A 17,888-nucleotide genomic window follows, 5' to 3' on the forward strand; every position below is an offset into this window, starting at 1 on the left:
GGCTCGCATTTGTGGCATAGTCTTGCAATGTAAAACTGCTGTACAGCCATTTTTTTTAATGAAAGGAAAAAAGAAAAACAGTCTCTCTCTTATATAGGTGAACAGTAGTAGAGGGAGAGGACCAGTCACACTGCTCTAAAAATGAACAGTAGTGGAGGAAGAGGACCGGTCACACTGCTTTATAAATGAACAGTAATAGAGGAAGAGGACTGATCACACTCCTCTATAGATGAACAGTAGTGGAGGAAGAGGACTGGTCATATTGCTCTAGAGATGAACAGTAGTGGAGGAAGAGGACCGGTCCTACTCTAATACAGCAAATATGAACAATAACAAAAGGGAGAGGACTGGTCACACTGCTTTATAAATGAACAGTAATAGAGGAAGAGGACCGGTAACACTGCTCTATAGGTAAACAGTAGTGGAGGAAGAGGACTAGTCACATTGCTCTATAGATGAACAGTAGTGGAGGAAGAGGACCGGTCCTACTCTAATACAGAATATATGAACAATAGTAAAGGGAGAGGACTGGTCACACTGCTCTATAGATGAACAGTAATAGAGGAAGAGGACCGGTAACACTCCTCTATAGGTGAACAGTAGTGGAGGGACAGGACAGGTCAAGAGAAGAAAAAAAAAGAAAAACAATATTTCACATGGGCATTACTTCTGCTCTATATTAATAGGTCAGAGATTACAGTGAACCGTGAATAAGTGCTCACCATTTTCATGTAATTTCTGTAATATCTGAGATGTTTTCTCTCTTCTGTCTCTTAGTTATTCCCATAAAAGGAGGCAATCATATTTCTCCCTAAGCCAACAGGCCGGGAATTATTAAATGTTCCTCCACAATTTTGCTTTTATTTCTCTGTTAGTCGAACTCAGAGAGTAATTCAGTATTTGTATCCCGACAAAATATTGTGTTATGTCACTTGGTTAGAAATCTGCCCGAGATCCACCAATATACAGTATACCATCCATCAGACAGGGTCATCTCCACCACACTCCTCTCCTATCTCCCCTACACTGTCTCTCCACCAACACACTGCCATCGTCTCTACATTGTATCTCCTCCACCACACTGCCATCTCCTCTACATTGTATCTCCTCCACCACACTGCCATCTCTACATTGTATCTCCTCCACCACACTGCCATCTCCTCTACATTGTATCTCCTCCACCACACTGCCATCTCCTCTACATTGTATCTCCTCCACCACACTGCCATCTCCTCTACATTGTATGTCCTCCACCACACTGCCATCTCTACATTGTATCTCCTCCACCACACTGCCATCTCTACATTGTATCTCCTCCACCACACTGCCATCTCCTCTACATTGTATCTCCTCCACCACACTGCCATCTCCTCTACATTGTATCTCCTCCACCACACTGCCATCTCCTCTACATTGTATGTCCTCCACCACACTGCCATCTCTACATTGTATCTCCTCCACCACACTGCCATCTCCTCTACATTGTATCTCCTCCACCACACTGCCATCTCCTCTACATTGTATCTCCTCCACCACACTGCCATCTCCTCTACATTGTATGTCCTCCACCACACTGCCATCTCTACATTGTATCTCCTCCACCACACTGCCATCTCTACATTGTATCTCCTCCACCACACTGCCATCTCCTCTACATTGTATCTCCTCCACCACACTGCCATCTCCTCTACATTGTATCTCCTCCACCACACTGCCATCTCCTCTACATTGTATGTCCTCCACCACACTGCCATCTCTACATTGTATCTCCTCCACCACACTGCCATCTCTACATTGTATCTCCTCCACCACACTGCCATCTCCTCTACATTGTATCTCCTCCACCACACTGCCATCTCCTCTACATTGTATCTCCTCCACCACACTGCCATCTCCCCTACATTGTATCTCCTCCACCAACACACTGCCATCTTCTCTACATTGTATCTTCTCCACCACACTGCCATCTCCTCTACATTGTATGTCCTCCACCACACTGTCATCTCCTCTACATTGTATGTCCTCCACCACACTGCCATCTCCCCTACATTGTATCTCCTCCACCACACTGCCATCTCCTCTACATTGTATGTCCTCCACCACACTGCCATCTTTTCTACATTGTATGTCCTCCACCACACTGCCATCTCCTCTCATTGTATTTCCACCAACACACCATCATCTCCTCCACCACACTGCCATCTCCTCTACATTGTATCTCCACCAACACACCATCATCTCCTCCACCACACTGCCATCTCCTCTACATTGTATCTCCACCAACACACCATCATCTCCTCCACATTGTACCTCCACCAACACACCATCATCTCCTCCACCACACTGCCATCTCCTCTACACTGTATCTCCACCAACACACTGCCATCTTCTCTACATTGTATGTCCTCCACCACACTGCCATCTCTACATTGTATCTCCCCCACCACACTGCCATCTCTACATTGTATCTCCTCCACCACACTGCCATCTCCCCTACATTGTATCTCCTCCACCACACTGCCATCTCCTTCACATTGTATCTCCTCCACCACACTGCCATCTCCTCTACATTGTATCTCCACCAACACACTGCCATCTTCTCTACATTGTATGTCCTCCACCACACTGTCATCTCCTCTACATTGTATCTCCACCAACACACCATCATCTCCTCCACCACACTGCCATCTCCTCTACATTGTATCTCCACCAACACACCATCATCTCCTCCACATTGTATCTCCTCCACCACACTGCCATCTCCCCTACATTGTATCTCCACCAACACACTGCCATCTCCTCTACATTGTATCTCCACCAACACACCATCATCTCCTCCACATTGTATCTCCTCCACCACACTGCCATCTCCTCTACATTGTATCTCCACCAACACACCATCATGTCCTCCACATTGTATCTCCTCCACCACACTGCCATCTCCTCTACATTGTATCTCCACCAACACACCATCATCACCTCCACATTGTATCTCCTCCACCACACTGCCATCTCCTCTACATTGTATCTCCACCAACACACCATCATCTCCTCCACATTGTATCTCCTCCACCACACTGCCATCTCCTCCACATTGTATCTCCACCAACACACTGCCATCTCCTCTACAGTGTATCTCCACCAACACACCATCATCTCCTCCACATTGTATCTCCACCAACACACTGCCATCTCCTCTACATTGTATCTCCACCAACACACCATCATCTCCTCCACATTATATCTCCACCAACACACTGCCATCTCCTCCACATTGTATCTCCTCCACCACACTGCCATCTCCTCTACAGTGTATCTCTACCAACACACCATCATCTCCTCCACATTGTATTTCCACCAACACACTGCCATCTCCTCTACATTGTATCTCCTCCACCACACCGTCATCTCCTCCACCACACTGCCATCTCCTCTACATTGCATCTCCTCCACCATACCATCATCTCCTCTACATTGTATCTCCTACATAACACTGCCATCTTCTCTACATTGTATCTCCTCCACCACACCGTCATCTCCTCTACATTGTATCTCCTCCACCATACCATCATCTCCTCTACATTGTATCTCCTACACAACACTGCCATCTTCTCTACATTGTATCTCCTCCATCACACCGTTATCTCCTCTACATTGTATCTCCTCCACCATACCATCATCTCCTCTACATTGTATCTCCTACACAACACTGCCATCTTCTCTACATAGTATCTCCTCCACCACACTGCCATCTCCTCTACATTGTATCTCCTCCACCACACCATCATCTCCTCCACCACACTGCAATCTCCTCTATATTGTATCTCCTCCACTACACCATCATCTCCTCCACATTGTATCTCCACCAACACACTGCCATCTCCTCCACATTGTATCTCCACCAACACACTGCCATCTCCTCCACATTGTATCTCCACCAACACACTGCCATCTCCTCTACAGTGTATCTCTACCAACACACCATCATCTCCTCCACATTGTATCTCCTCCACCACACCGTCATCTCCTCCACCACACTGCCATCTCCTCTACATTGTATCTCCTCCACCATACCATCATCTCCTCTACATTGTATCTCCTACACAACACTGCCATCTTCTCTACATTGTATTTCCTCCACCACACCGTTATCTCCTCTACATTGTATCTCCTCCACCATACCATCATCTCCTCTACATTGTATCTCCTCCACCACACTGCCATCTTCTCTACATAGTATCTCCTCCACCACACTGCCATCTCCTCTACATTGTATCTCCTCCACCATACCATCATTTCCTCTACATTTTATCTCCTACACAACACTACCATCTTCCCTACATTGTATCTCCTCCACCACACCGTCATCTCCTCTACATTGTATCTCCTCCACCACACCATCATCTCCTCCACCACACTGCAATCTCCTCTATATTGTATCTCCTCCACCACACCGTCATCTCCACCACATAGTATCTCCTCCACAACACTGCCATCTCCTATACATTGTATCTCCTCCACCACACTAACATCTCCTCTACATAGTATCTCCTCCACCATACTGTCATCTCCTCTACATTGTATCTCCTCCACCGCACGGTCATCTCCTCTCTCCTCTATATTGTATGTCCTCCACCACACTGCCATCTGCTCTACATTGTACAGTGGATATAAAAAGTCTACACACCTCTGGTAAAATGTCAGGTTTCTGTGATGTAAAAAAATGAGACAAAGTGGGAGGGCACTCGTGAGCAACGTCCAAGATGGCCACTCAGTAGGCATGCTCCTCACCTACCAGACACATCGGCCGACCTGCCATCTTCTCAGGCGGGGGCCACCAGCTTCATCGCCTATCGCCCTGATAGGCAAAAAAAACGGGGGCCGCCCTGTGCCTCCAACGCTCAGCAGGCCACGCCGGAGTTGCGGCCTACCACCGGAGGCCGCAACTGAAGCCCCTGCCTCGATTTTGGGTCCCCCGCTGCCCACGGGTGAGCCAGCTGCCGCCGATGGGGCGGATTTTGCCTCAGAGGCACTCCTGCAGTCACCTGCTCCAGCTCTGAGGGTTGCTGAACTCCTGGGTAGCTTCAAGTCCATGCTACAGACGGAGTTGTCCTCAACTTCTTCCAAGCTGGGGGAGCATCGAGCATCTTTCAAGAGAAATTTGGGAGTTTGGCAAGAGGACAAACGATCTTGAGGATAAAATGGACGCTGCGGCCACAGTCATTGAAAGCCATGAACAGGATCTGTGCAACCTTAAGGAAGGATTGGCAGACATGCTGCTCCAACTTGAGGATTTTGAGAACCGTTCCTGCTGTGGCAACCTACGCTTACGGGGTATTCCGGAAACCATCACGGATCTCACCTCAACAGCTACTGCCTTGTTTCAGGAGCTGACTCCCACCATTCCCATTGACTGACTCGAATTTGACCGCATACACCGTTCTTTGGTCCCAGACGACCAGAGGGGCCTCCAAGAGACATTATCATCAAATTTACCTATTACCGCACTAAGGAAACTATCCTCTTGGAGGCCAGAAACAACCCAGACCTCAGCTTCCAGGGACATCGCTACCAGCTCTTTGTGGACCTCTCCCCGATCACTCTTCAGATGCTCTGCCAGTTGAAGCCCTTCACCTCGGTCCTGGTGAATTGCCGAATTAAATACGCATGGGGCTTTCCATTCCGCCTCACCTTCAACTAACAGGGCCGCAGCCACTCTGTTGCCACGCTGGAGGAGGCCCACTCTCTCCTAGAATCTTTACACCTTCTTCCGCCGGGAGGCGCTACGCAGAGCCTGACTCATTCATCTGGATGCCCGGTGAGGCCACTTCCTCTGCACTGCCTCTGGGAGAAGACATCCAACAGGAAGAGGGCCCTCCTAAGGACCCCTCTATGATCAAGTCCATCCTCCTCTTCTCCGGGCTGAAGCTGTATCCAGGACTTCCCCCATTGTGTTTCCCCGCTGGACCCGTGAATCTGGCATTTTAGGCATCCCCAGTTTGATAGTGTTACAGGATTGGGCCTAGTCCTGTCAGCTCCCCTGGGTTCCGTCTTTGAGTGGGGGGGGGGGTCACCTCCTGTACTTGAGGTCTATGACTTTTTGCCATTGCAGACTGCCACGGGTCCGGGCGATATTGGTTGGGTTCCCGTTAGTGGAATGGGCCAATAGTTCCCTTTGGGCTCCGGGAGAGAGGTTTGCTGAGGTATGCCCTAGTTTGTTGCAAGAATGTCGGTCCTGCTGGGAGGCTAGGGTAGGGGACCACCTGGGCTGCATTGTTTGGGTACCATGGCGGCCTCTAGTCGTCCCCCCGGAGGGGGTTGGGCCCCCAAGCCTAGCTGGGTTTCTGATGGGGAGGTTTCCGCGGATGTACCCACTTCCGGGGACTCATATCTCTATTACTATGGGACTCCATTATGTTGTTTATTGCCTTTTTGCCCCCTGAGGGCTGATGATTTTGAAGTATCCATTTGCAGCCATGTGTCCAATGGTAGAGCCACCCCCAACTGGTATCCTTCAAGTGTAGGATGCACTCCACCATTAGTGTGATATGACTGTTCTATTGTACATACTCCTTGTGCCTTCTTCTTTTCTTTCCTTGTCTTCTTTTCTTTTCTGGTCCTTCTGTTCTTGTTTTATGCAGGGTTTCGGGACACCATGGTCTGACCGTACTTGGGAGTAGAAATTGTTGGCTGACTTATGCTTGTTCTGTGTGAGTGTGCTACGCCGTTCCCGCCATGGCCTCACCCCTCTTGAAAGTACATTCACAAAATATTCAAGGCTTCAATTCGCCTCAGAAGTGGTCTAAAGTTTTTTATCACCTCAAATCCTAACAAATTGACGTGGTATGTTTGCAGGAAACCAGGTTTTATCAGTCCTCTGCCCCATGGTATCTTTGGCCTCATTATCCCACTTTTTACACAGCTTCGGCTCCTGAGAAACGTCAGGGTGTGTTGATAGCTTTCAAATGCAATCTCCCCTTTGTCTGTGCTTGGAATATAGCGGATCCCACGGACAGGTACTTGCTCCTGCAGGGCACCCTCTGAGATCAGGAGGTTACTTTTGTCTCTTACTATGCCCCCAATCACTTTCAGCATACATTTTTTTCTCATCTTTGCACCATCATTTCCCGACACTCCAAGGGTCTTCTTCTTTTGGGAGATTCAAATGTTACCTTGGATTCCATCTTAGATAGGCGCTATGCCCGACTTAGTGCTGCACGTATGCGCTCTCTCTTGCAGATGGCGGGGCTGGCGGATGTTTAGAGGGAACTTCAACCAACTGAGTGCGACTTTACGTTCTACTCAAATCCCCATGACAGTCTTTGTAGAATTGACCACGCATTTATGCATGTGCAACCGCATCCCTTGGTCAGGCGAATATCTATCCCCTCCTCGCCCTGGTCAGACCATGATCCCCTGGTACTACTCCGTGCCCTCTCGGGGTCGGTACAGCGCCCCTTTCACTGGTGCATTAACAAATCTTTATTGACCACTCAGGTTACCTGCCAACAAATAGAATCTTTCTTACATACATACTTTGCTGAAAACTCAGGATCTGTCTCTTCAGCAGGGCCCCTGTGGGAGGCGCATAAAGCCACTGTGCGGGGTCACATTATACAGCTGCCATCAGCTCGGAAGCAGGAGCGCCGTCTTTTGGATCTGCACTCTCAACTGGCCTCTGAGGATGCTCGTTGGAAGTTGCTCCCATCCATGGCCCATAAACGCTCTGGCTGCAGAGTTGGACCTATTTCTTCTTCAGAGGCTGAATGGACCTTGCGTTGGACCAAACATAAATTTTATTTCTGTGCTAATAAGCTGGGTCCGATGCTGGCCAGAAAACTCAATACTTTGGGGAAACCCCGATTGCGACTTCCTGCAGGAGGCTGTACTTCCAATCCCCAGCAGATTGTTTCCCGGACTTCCTTTTACACCTTTACCCTACATCAAATCCCTTCCCTGTAGCTCAGGCAGAGGCGTTCTTTCAAGATCTCAGACTTCCTGGTTAGTCCGAAGCGGTGCGGATGCCCATCAATGCCAGTGTAACTATATCGAAAGTGCGTCTTGGATAGGACAGGTTAATTCAGTGAAAATGACGATCCTGCTTAAAATTGTTGTACTATTTTCGCACCCTCCCAGTGCGGGTTCCTCCTCATTTTCTTCGGTTGATTTAGGAGACAATTATGCGATTTATCTGGGCCGACAGGTGCCCCAGAGTCTCCAGAAATACACTTTTTGTCCATAGACTCCAGGGAGGTCTTGGGGTGCCTACTGTAACTAAGTATTATCAGGCAAGCCAGATTGCCCCACTGTCTATGTTGCACGCTTCCTCTGATGTTCCTCTCTGGGTCCTGCTGGAACTACCTAATTGTGCTCCTATTGTGAAATTGACGCTTCTATGGCTCCCTCCTGCCCTGCGCCCTACGACACTGAGTCCGAATTCGCTCCATGGCCTACAAGTGTGGCACTCGGTATGCTACCCCAGTGGCTTGATGTCACCTTTCCTACCTTTGCTTCCAATTATTAACAATCCTCTCTTCCCATCGGGTTTAGATCAACCAAGGGCATTCTCTTGGTAGGTAGCCAATGGTTTTTTGCAAGTGCAACACTTTTTGACTTATTGGTCCTTCCCCACCTGGAATTCTCTTTGGGAGTCACGGGATATCCCTCAGGCAGAATTTTTCCGTTACCTTCAATTGCGGCACTGGCTAACCTCATTGCGGGGCACGTCCGCTTCCTATATCAGAAATCTGCCTTTGAACAGCTTTGCCAACAGCGTCTGGGTGTCCCGGGCCTTATTTCCCTACTTTATGCATCTTTAGACGCTCGACGGGAGGTGGTCGTGGATCTGAAGGACTGGAATAGGGCCTGGTCATTTATAGCTAATTGTTCATTTAATAGAACCATGCTGGAGGCGGCATACAAAGTATTGTTTCGTTGGTATTGGGTCCCGGCTTGTTTGGCCCAGGCATACCCTGCCTGCAGTGATCGTTGCTTTCGGGGTTGTGGTCATCATGGAGATGTGTTGTATATATGGTGGTCATGCCCGAAACTAATTCATTTTTGGTCTTGTGTATTTGGCCTCCTTTTCACCTTGTTCAATCTCTCCATATGCCAGGATGCTTGGTACACTTTGCTTCATTGTCCCATACCGGGCCTGTCGGCTCACCAGCAGAAGTCGGCTTCCTATTTGTTCTTGTCGGCAACTAGAATAATTGCTCAGGCATGGGAGAGCCCGCCTGTCCCTCTTCAGGGGGTGCGGGACTGTATGACCACTCTGATGCTCAATGAACAGATGTCGAGTATCTGTAACGACTCCCAATGGAAATTTTTGAAAATATGTGAGCCGTGGTTGACATATGCTTTTCTCACGCTCCCCCCGGCTAGTCTGGGTTTGTGATGTTGTTCTGTATTGAAGTTCCCGGGCCCCTGCTCCTGCTCTTGTCTTCTTCTTACTTTTCTACTCCTGTTTCCTTTCTATCATTGCTTGCCTTTTGTGAGGTGGTGGATAGCTGCCTTTGGTTTGAGCTACTGTCAGTGTTATATCACTGTTTTTGTAATTTATGTGCTATTGATAGCCCCTGCGTGGGCACACCTTTTGCTTTGTTTGAACAGTGTTTTTGTTGCTTTTTATGTGCCACTGATAGCCCCATGCGTGGGTGTGTCTTGTTGCTCAAGTCTTGTTGAAATGCTTACAAATAATAAAAACCATTGAAATATTATTATTAGGAGTCAGCACACACCTTCCATCATTTACAGTGCCTCTGATTAACCCCAAATAAAGTTCAGCTGTTCTAGTCGGTCTTTCCTGACATTTTCTTAGTCGCATCCTACAGCAAAAGCCATGGTCCTCACACAGCTTCCAAAGCATCAGAGGGATCTCATTGTTAAAAGGTATCAGTCAGGAGAAGGGTACAAAAGAATTTCCAAGGCATTAGATATACCATGGAACATGGTGAAGACAGTCATCATCAAGTGGAGAAAATATGGCGCAACAGTGACATCACCGACAGTGACATCACCAAGAACTGGACGTCCCTCAAAAATGGAGGAAAAGACGAGAAGGAAACTGGTCTGGGAGGCGGCCAAGAGGCCTACAGCAACATGAAAGGAGCTGCAGGAATATCTGGCAAGTCCTCGCTGTGTGGTCCATGTGACAACAATCTCCCGTGTTCTTCATATGTCTGGGCTATGGGGTACAGTGGCAAGATGGAGGTCTTTTCTTAAGAAGAAAAACATCCAAGCCCGGCTACATTCTGTAATAACACATATGAAGTCTCCCAAAAGCATGTGGGAAAATGTGTTCTGGTCTGATGAAACCAAGGGTGAACTTTTTGGCCATAATTCTAAAAGATATGTTTGGCGCATAAACAGCACTGCACATCACCAAAAGAACACCATACCCACCGTGAAGCATGGTGGTGGCAGCATTACACATTGGGGCCGTTTTTATTCAGCTGGAACTGGGGCCTTAGTCAAGGTAGAGGGAATTATGAACAGTTTCTAATACCAGTCAATATTGGCACCAAACCTTCAGGCTTCTGCTAGAAAGCTGAACATGAAGAGGAACTTCATCTTCCAGCATGAGAACGACCCAAAGCATACATCCAAATCAACAAAGGAATGGCTTCACCAGAAGAAGGAGAAAGTTTTCGATTGGTCCAGTCAGAGTCCAGGCCTGAATCCGATTGAAAATCTGTGGGGGGATCTGAAGAGAGCTGTGCGCAGGAGATGCCTTCGCAATCTGACAGATTTGAAGTGTTTTTGCAAGGAAGAGTGGGCAAATGTTACCAAGTCAAGATGTGCCATGCTGATAGACTCATACCCAAAAAGACTGAGTGCTGGAATCAAATCAAAAAGGTGCTTCAACAAAGTATTAGTTTAAGGGTGTGCACACTTATGCAACATCATTATTTTAGTTTTTTATTTTTACTTCCCTCCACCTAAAAAAATTCAGTTTGTTGTTCAACTTTTGAACAGTTTATAGGTCACATTAAAGGTAGAAATGATTTATTTTTGTCTCATTTATTTTACATCAGAGAAACCTGACATTTTACCAGGGGTGTGTAGACTTTTTATATCCACTGTATTTCCTCCATCACACGGTCATCTCCTCTCTACGCTACATTGTGTCTCCTCCACCACACTGCCATCTCTACATTGTGTCTCCTCCACAACACTGCCATCTCTACATTGTGTCTCCTCCACCACACTGCCATCTCCTCTACATTGTGTCTCCTCCACCACACTGCCATCTCCTCTACATTGTGTCTCCTCCACCACACTGCCATCTCCTCTACATAGTATCTCCTCCACCACACTGCCATCTCCTCTACATAGTATCTCCTCCACCACACTGCCATCTCCTCTACATAGTATTTCCTCCACCACACTGCCATCTCTACATTGTATCTCCTCTACCACACTGTCATCTCCTCTACATTGTGTCTCCTCCACCACACGGTCATCTCCTCTACATTGTATCTCCTCCACCACACTGCCATCTCCTCTACATAGTATTTCCTTCACCACACTGCCATCTCTACATTGTATCTCCTCCACCACACTGCCATCTCCTCTACATTGTATCTCCTCCACCACACTGTCATCTCCTCTACATTGTATCTCCTCCACCACACTGTCATCTCCTCTACATTGTATCTCCTCCACCACACTGTCATCTCCTCTACATTGTATCTCCTCCACCACACTGTCATCTCCTCTACATTGTGTCTCCTCCACCATACCGTCCTCTCCTCTACATTGTATCTCCTCCACCACACTGCCATCTCCTCTACATTGTATGTCCTCCACCACACTGCCATCTCCTCTACATTGTATCTCCTCCACCACCACACTGTCATCTCCTCTACATTGTATCTCCTCCACCACACTGTCATCTCCTCTACATTGTATCTCCTCCACCACACTGCCATCTCCTCTACATTGTATCTCCACCAACACACTGCCATCTCCTCTACATTGTATCTCCTCCACCACACTGCCATCTCCTCTACATTGTGTCTCCTCCACCACACTGTCATCTCCTCTACATTGTGTCTCCTCCACCACACTGCCATCTCCTCTACATTGTGTCTCCTCCACCACACTGCCATCTCCTCTACATAGTATCTCCTCCACCACACTGCCATCTCCTCTACATTGTGTCTCCTCCACCACACTGCCATCTCTACATTGTATCTCCTCCACCACACTGTCATCTCCTCTACATTGTGTCTCCTCCACCACACTGCCATCTCTACATTGTATCTCCTCCACCACACTGTCATCTCCTCTACATTGTGTCTCCTCCACCACACTGCCATCTCCTCTACATTGTGTCTCCTCCACCACACTGTAATCTCTTCTACATTGTGTCTCCTCCACAACACTGTCATCTCCTCTACATTGTGTCACCTCCACCACACTGCCATCTCTACATTGTATCTCCTCCACCACACTGTCATCTCCTCTACATTGTATCTTCTCCACCACACTGCCATCTCCTCTACATTGTATCTCCTCCACCACACTGCCATCTCTACATTGTATCTCCTCCACCACACTGTCATCTCCTCTACATTGTGTCTCCTCCACCACACGGTCATCTCTACATTGTATCTTCTCCACCACACTGTCATCTCCTCTACATTGTGTCTCCTCCACCACACTGCCATCTCTACATTGTATCTCCTCCACCACACTGTCATCTCCTCTACATTGTGTCTCCTCCACCACACTGTCATCTCCTCTACATTGTGTCTCCTCCACCACACTGCCATCTCCTCTACATTGTATCTCCTCCACCACACTGTAATCTCTTCTACATTGTGTCTCCTCCACCACACTGTCATCTCCTCTACATTGTATCTCCTCCACCACACTGCCATCTCCTCTACATTGTATCTCCTCCACCACACTGTCATCTCCTCTACATTGTGTCACCTCCACCACACTGTCATCTCCTCTACATTGTCTCTTCTCCACCACACTGCCATCTCCTCTACATTGTATCTCCTCCACCACACTGCCATCTCTACATTGTATCTCCTCCACCACACTGTCATCTCCTCTACATTGTGTCTCCTCCACCACACGGTCATCTCTACATTGTATCTTCTCCACCACACTGTCATCTCCTCTACATTGTGTCTCCTCCACCACACTGCCATCTCTACATTGTATCTCCTCCACCACACTGTCATCTCCTCTACATTGTGTCTCCTCCACCACACTGCCATCTCCTCTACATTGTATCTCCTCCACCACACTGTAATCTCTTCTACATTGTGTCTCCTCCACCACACTGTCATCTCCTCTACATTGTGTCACCTCCACCACACTGTCATCTCCTCTACATTGTATCTTCTCCACCACACTGCCATCTCCTCTACATTGTATCTCCTCCACCACACTGTCATCTCCTCTACATTGTGTCTCCTCCACCACACTGTCATCTCCTCTACATTGTATCTCCTCCACCACACTGTCATCTCCTCTACATTGTATCTCCTCCACCACACGGTCATCTCTTCTACATTGTATCTTCTCCACCACACTGCCATCTCCTCTACATTGTGTCTCCTCCACCACACTGCCATCTCCTCTACATTGTATCTTCTCCACCACACTGCCATCTCCTCTACATTGTATCTTCTCCACCACACTGTCATCTCCTCTACATTCTATCTCCTCCATCACATGGTCATCTCCTCTACATTGTGTCTCCTCCACCACACTGTCATCTCCTCTACATTGTATCTCCTCCACCACACTGTCATCTCCTCTACATTGTGTCTTCTCCACCACACTGTCATCTCCTCTCTCCTCTACATTGTATCTCCTCCACCACACTTTCATCTCCTCTACATTGTATCTCCTCCACCAAACTGTCATCTCCTCTCTCCTCCGCATTGTATCTCCTCCACCACACTCTCATCTCCTCTCTCCTCTACATTGTATCTCCTCCACCAAAACTGACATCTCCTCTCTCCTCTACATTGTATCTCCTCCACCACACTCTCATCTCCTCTCTCCTCTAAATTGTATCTCCTCCACCACACTGTCATCTCCTCTCTCCTCTACATTGTATCTCCACCACCACACTCTCATCTCCTCTCTCCTCTACTGGAAAAAACACATTTTATAGGACTTTGAGAATTTTGTTTCCCAAAAGTGCAATGTCAAGGTGTTTGAAATCTGCTGAATATGGGCAGAGGGTTAAGGACTCACCCCCTCCCAGGCTTACTCAGAGTAGTCTTCTCCTCAATATAAAGTACTTGGCATTGCACCTTTAAGATTCCAGAGAGGGAGTAACCTAACCCAGAGTATAATGGAATTCCTAGAATTGGCTTCGGGAAATGTGAAACTTCAGTTCCAAGAATCCCCAGCCTGTCAACCAGCTCTATCCTTGTTTGTATAGAGCTATAGGTTACAGCAGGAACGCTGTGCGCCCATATAGAGAGGTGGACCCTCCAATTACCGTCCTTCCTCTACAGTACATATAATTAGAGAACTTTACTGTCTGCCTGCCTGCAATGGTTTGCATCGGGGACATTACGGATGCCCATGGAGACGGACTTGCTCCATAATGGAAAATAAAGCGGATGAACTTTAACTTTTGCAGCATTTGACTGGAGCATAGGAAGGAAATGCTGTGTGATTAATGTATATTCTATATAGACCCGAAACAATACAAAGAGATTGCATTGCATACCAGTGCTAGAAAAATAGCAGAACTAATCCATGTGTTGATATGATCATCAACAAACATTACACGCCTCCAGGATGGGTCATATGCACACACACTAATGGGCATAATCCAGCAATGTTGGTTCATGTGTATGGTGACCACATACACAGGCAGATACCATCATTGTACAAACTGGCTCCTCTGCCAGATATGCTATTTCAAACATGACCAACTGTTCACCAAAAGTATGACTGACTGACTGTCTTTCAGAATTTCAGTAATGCTGCAATTCCAACCTAATCTGAGAAATTGTCTTGTCTTTATCATCACTGTCCCTCAACCACCATCTCTTAACATATGTTTTCCTGCATAGTTGTGTCACTTGGTTATGTTTCCACGTCCTATGCAGGAAAACATTGGAACTGGGAGGCAGAAAAATAACAGCAGGTGCTCTGGACTGATGAGTGAAGATGTAAAATAATTGGCTGTAGCCGGAGGCAGTTTGTTGGTGAAGGGCTGGAGAGCGGTTCAATAATGAGTGTCTGCAGCCAACTGTGAAGCATGGCGGATGTTCCTTGCAAGTTTGAGGCTGCATTTCTGCAGATGGAGTTGGGGATTTGGTCAGGATCAGTGGTGTGCTCAATGTTGAGAGATACTGTCAGATACTTCTTCTTCATCCATGCCATCAGGGAGGCGTGTGATTGGCCCCAAATTTATTCTTCAGCAGGACAACCACCCCAAACATCCAGCCAATGAAGAACTATCTTCAATGTAAAGAACAAGAAGTCCAGGAAGGGATGGTTTGGCCCCCACAGAGCCCTGACCTCACCATCATGGTGTCTGTCTGGGACAGGGGCGGACTGACAACTCATGGGGCCCCCAAGCAATAGCGGATCATGGGGCCCCTGTGTCCTTGCACAAACTCTAAAAAGCCTATGAAAAAGGTACCAGGGGCATCTCATGGGACCCCCTACTGACCCCGGGCCCTCGGGCATTGCCCGAGTTTCCAAATGGTCAGTCCACCCCTGGTCTGGGATGACATGAAGGGACAGAAGGATTGGAGGCAGCCGACATCCATAGAAGATCTGGGCTTAGTTCTCCAAGATGTACAGAGAACAACCTACCTGCCGACTTCCTTCACTGGGTGCAAGTCTACCTAGAAGAAGGCGAAGGGTGTTCACATCAAATATTAATTGGATTTGTATTTCTCTTCCTTTACTTTCCATTTTGTTACTTGATAAAAATAAACTATTAACACTTCGATTTCTGAAAGACTTCTTCATGTACAGCGTTAGCATCACACCTGCCTAAGACTTTTGCACAGTAGTGCCTATTGAGGGGTGTACGCACATATGTTAGTCTCTCATTGCCATCTGCTGGCTAACAGGAAGAACTACATCAAATGTTTTTATGGAACTCTTTCAACAGGTAAACCTTACTCTGCAGGGCATTAACCGATGTTTATCTCATGAACAATTCTGTGTACATAGTGACCCAAATCCCATTAAGTCTTGTACCAAGAAACACCACCAACCACCCGGTATAAAGGTATGCTCCAGTGACAGTCTCATTTCCGTTATGGGTGAAAGCTCCCTCTGTCATTTCAATATTCAAGATTCCCTGGCCAGTGTTATTGGCTCTGACCAACCCAACCAGGAAGAATTCTCTCTACAAGAGGAAAATGATGAAAAATCTCTGCGCCTCACATGTTTCACAGTGCGACTGGAACTCCACTTTAAATAGGAAGTTCATGGGAGGAGCAAGGAGTTCAAGGTTTACCAGAAACAAAAGGTAAAAGGCAGGATTGTCCAAAGGATAAGACAGGGTGCTTTCTAGTATCTCAGGTGGTACAACAAGAAGATCTACTGCCAGATGCAGCAGACGTTGTGGGTTCAGATCCCAGACCTGACATGTCACGGGGGAAAAATGAAAAAGCAAATGGATGAAATATTATGGGCATACCCCTGAGGACGTGCTGTCGCACGAAACGCGTTGGGAGCCTACATTGTTGACGACACACCGCCACTACCGAGGAGTGGCGGCCATCTTGCACTTTCTGGCTCCTGTGGTTGAGCTGATTCCGCCCAGGATTAGCTGACACCTGCCCCAACTGATGGATGGAGGGAGCTGCAGGAGTAAATCCGGAGCTGTCATTATACCCCCAGATGTGAGATATAAACAGATGCGCTGATTTACTTATATATATAATTGCAGTCTGGTGAGTGTCCATCCATCGGAGGCGGTGGATTCTCTTCATCAATAGCCGCACATTTGCACTTGCACACTTGGATAAAGGACATTAGCAGTTTTCGCTGCCTGCTCTATAATATTTGTGGTTGTCATGGACTCTCAGTGATTCATTTATTTATTTGATTGCACTATTCACGCACTTGTTTGCACTTTATATATTCAAGTATGATGTAAGATATTTATGTTTCTTGAGTTTACATCGCTGCACATTTATGATATACACAATATTGTATCTTACTTAGCTTTGTACATACTAAAGAGAGTGGTGGAGCTGATGGTACAGTATGAAGACGGTACATACATTCAAAGGCACTACACTGGCTCAACACTGCTGTGACCCAGAAACAAATGTACAAAATAAATGTGAATAAAGCACTGTGACAAGATGGCTTACACCCATGGCTTCTTCAAGAGTTGAGCTCTGTTATCTGTAAACCATTGTTTCCCATTTTAGAGGCTCTTTAATGACTTGGTATCATAGGTGTGATAGAAAAAAGATGCCAATAATGTCACTGACTTCAATGCAAAATCACGTCCCATTGGCTCCAATATAAAAACACCCCCTATTGACATCAATGCATCATTGACTCCATAGCAAACTTGCACCTCATTAACTCCATAGTAAAATTAAATAAAACTTATTAATGTTACTAGACTGTATTTAAAAAAAAAAAAATGAATTCACATTCATTTAAATTCATGATGTTATTTAAAAAGTTGAATATATATAATTCTATATAAAAAAAAGTCTATTTCAGCATCTGTTTTCAGCCAAGTTCATCCTGAATTTTCGACACCAGTCTAACATTTTCACTAGTCATAGGATTAGCACAAGGCAAATGCCGTGCCTACAATTATCCATTGACTACAGACCTGTAAGTTTTACTTCTCTCATAGGGAAGATATCTGAGGAATCAGACCACCATCAGAGGCAATACCCAACATAAAA

Source organism: Staurois parvus, unplaced genomic scaffold (genome assembly GCF_062004578.1).
Source record: "Staurois parvus isolate SC_StPar_1 unplaced genomic scaffold, SC_StPar_1.0 ptg002546l, whole genome shotgun sequence".
Taxonomy (NCBI): domain Eukaryota; kingdom Metazoa; phylum Chordata; class Amphibia; order Anura; family Ranidae; genus Staurois; species Staurois parvus.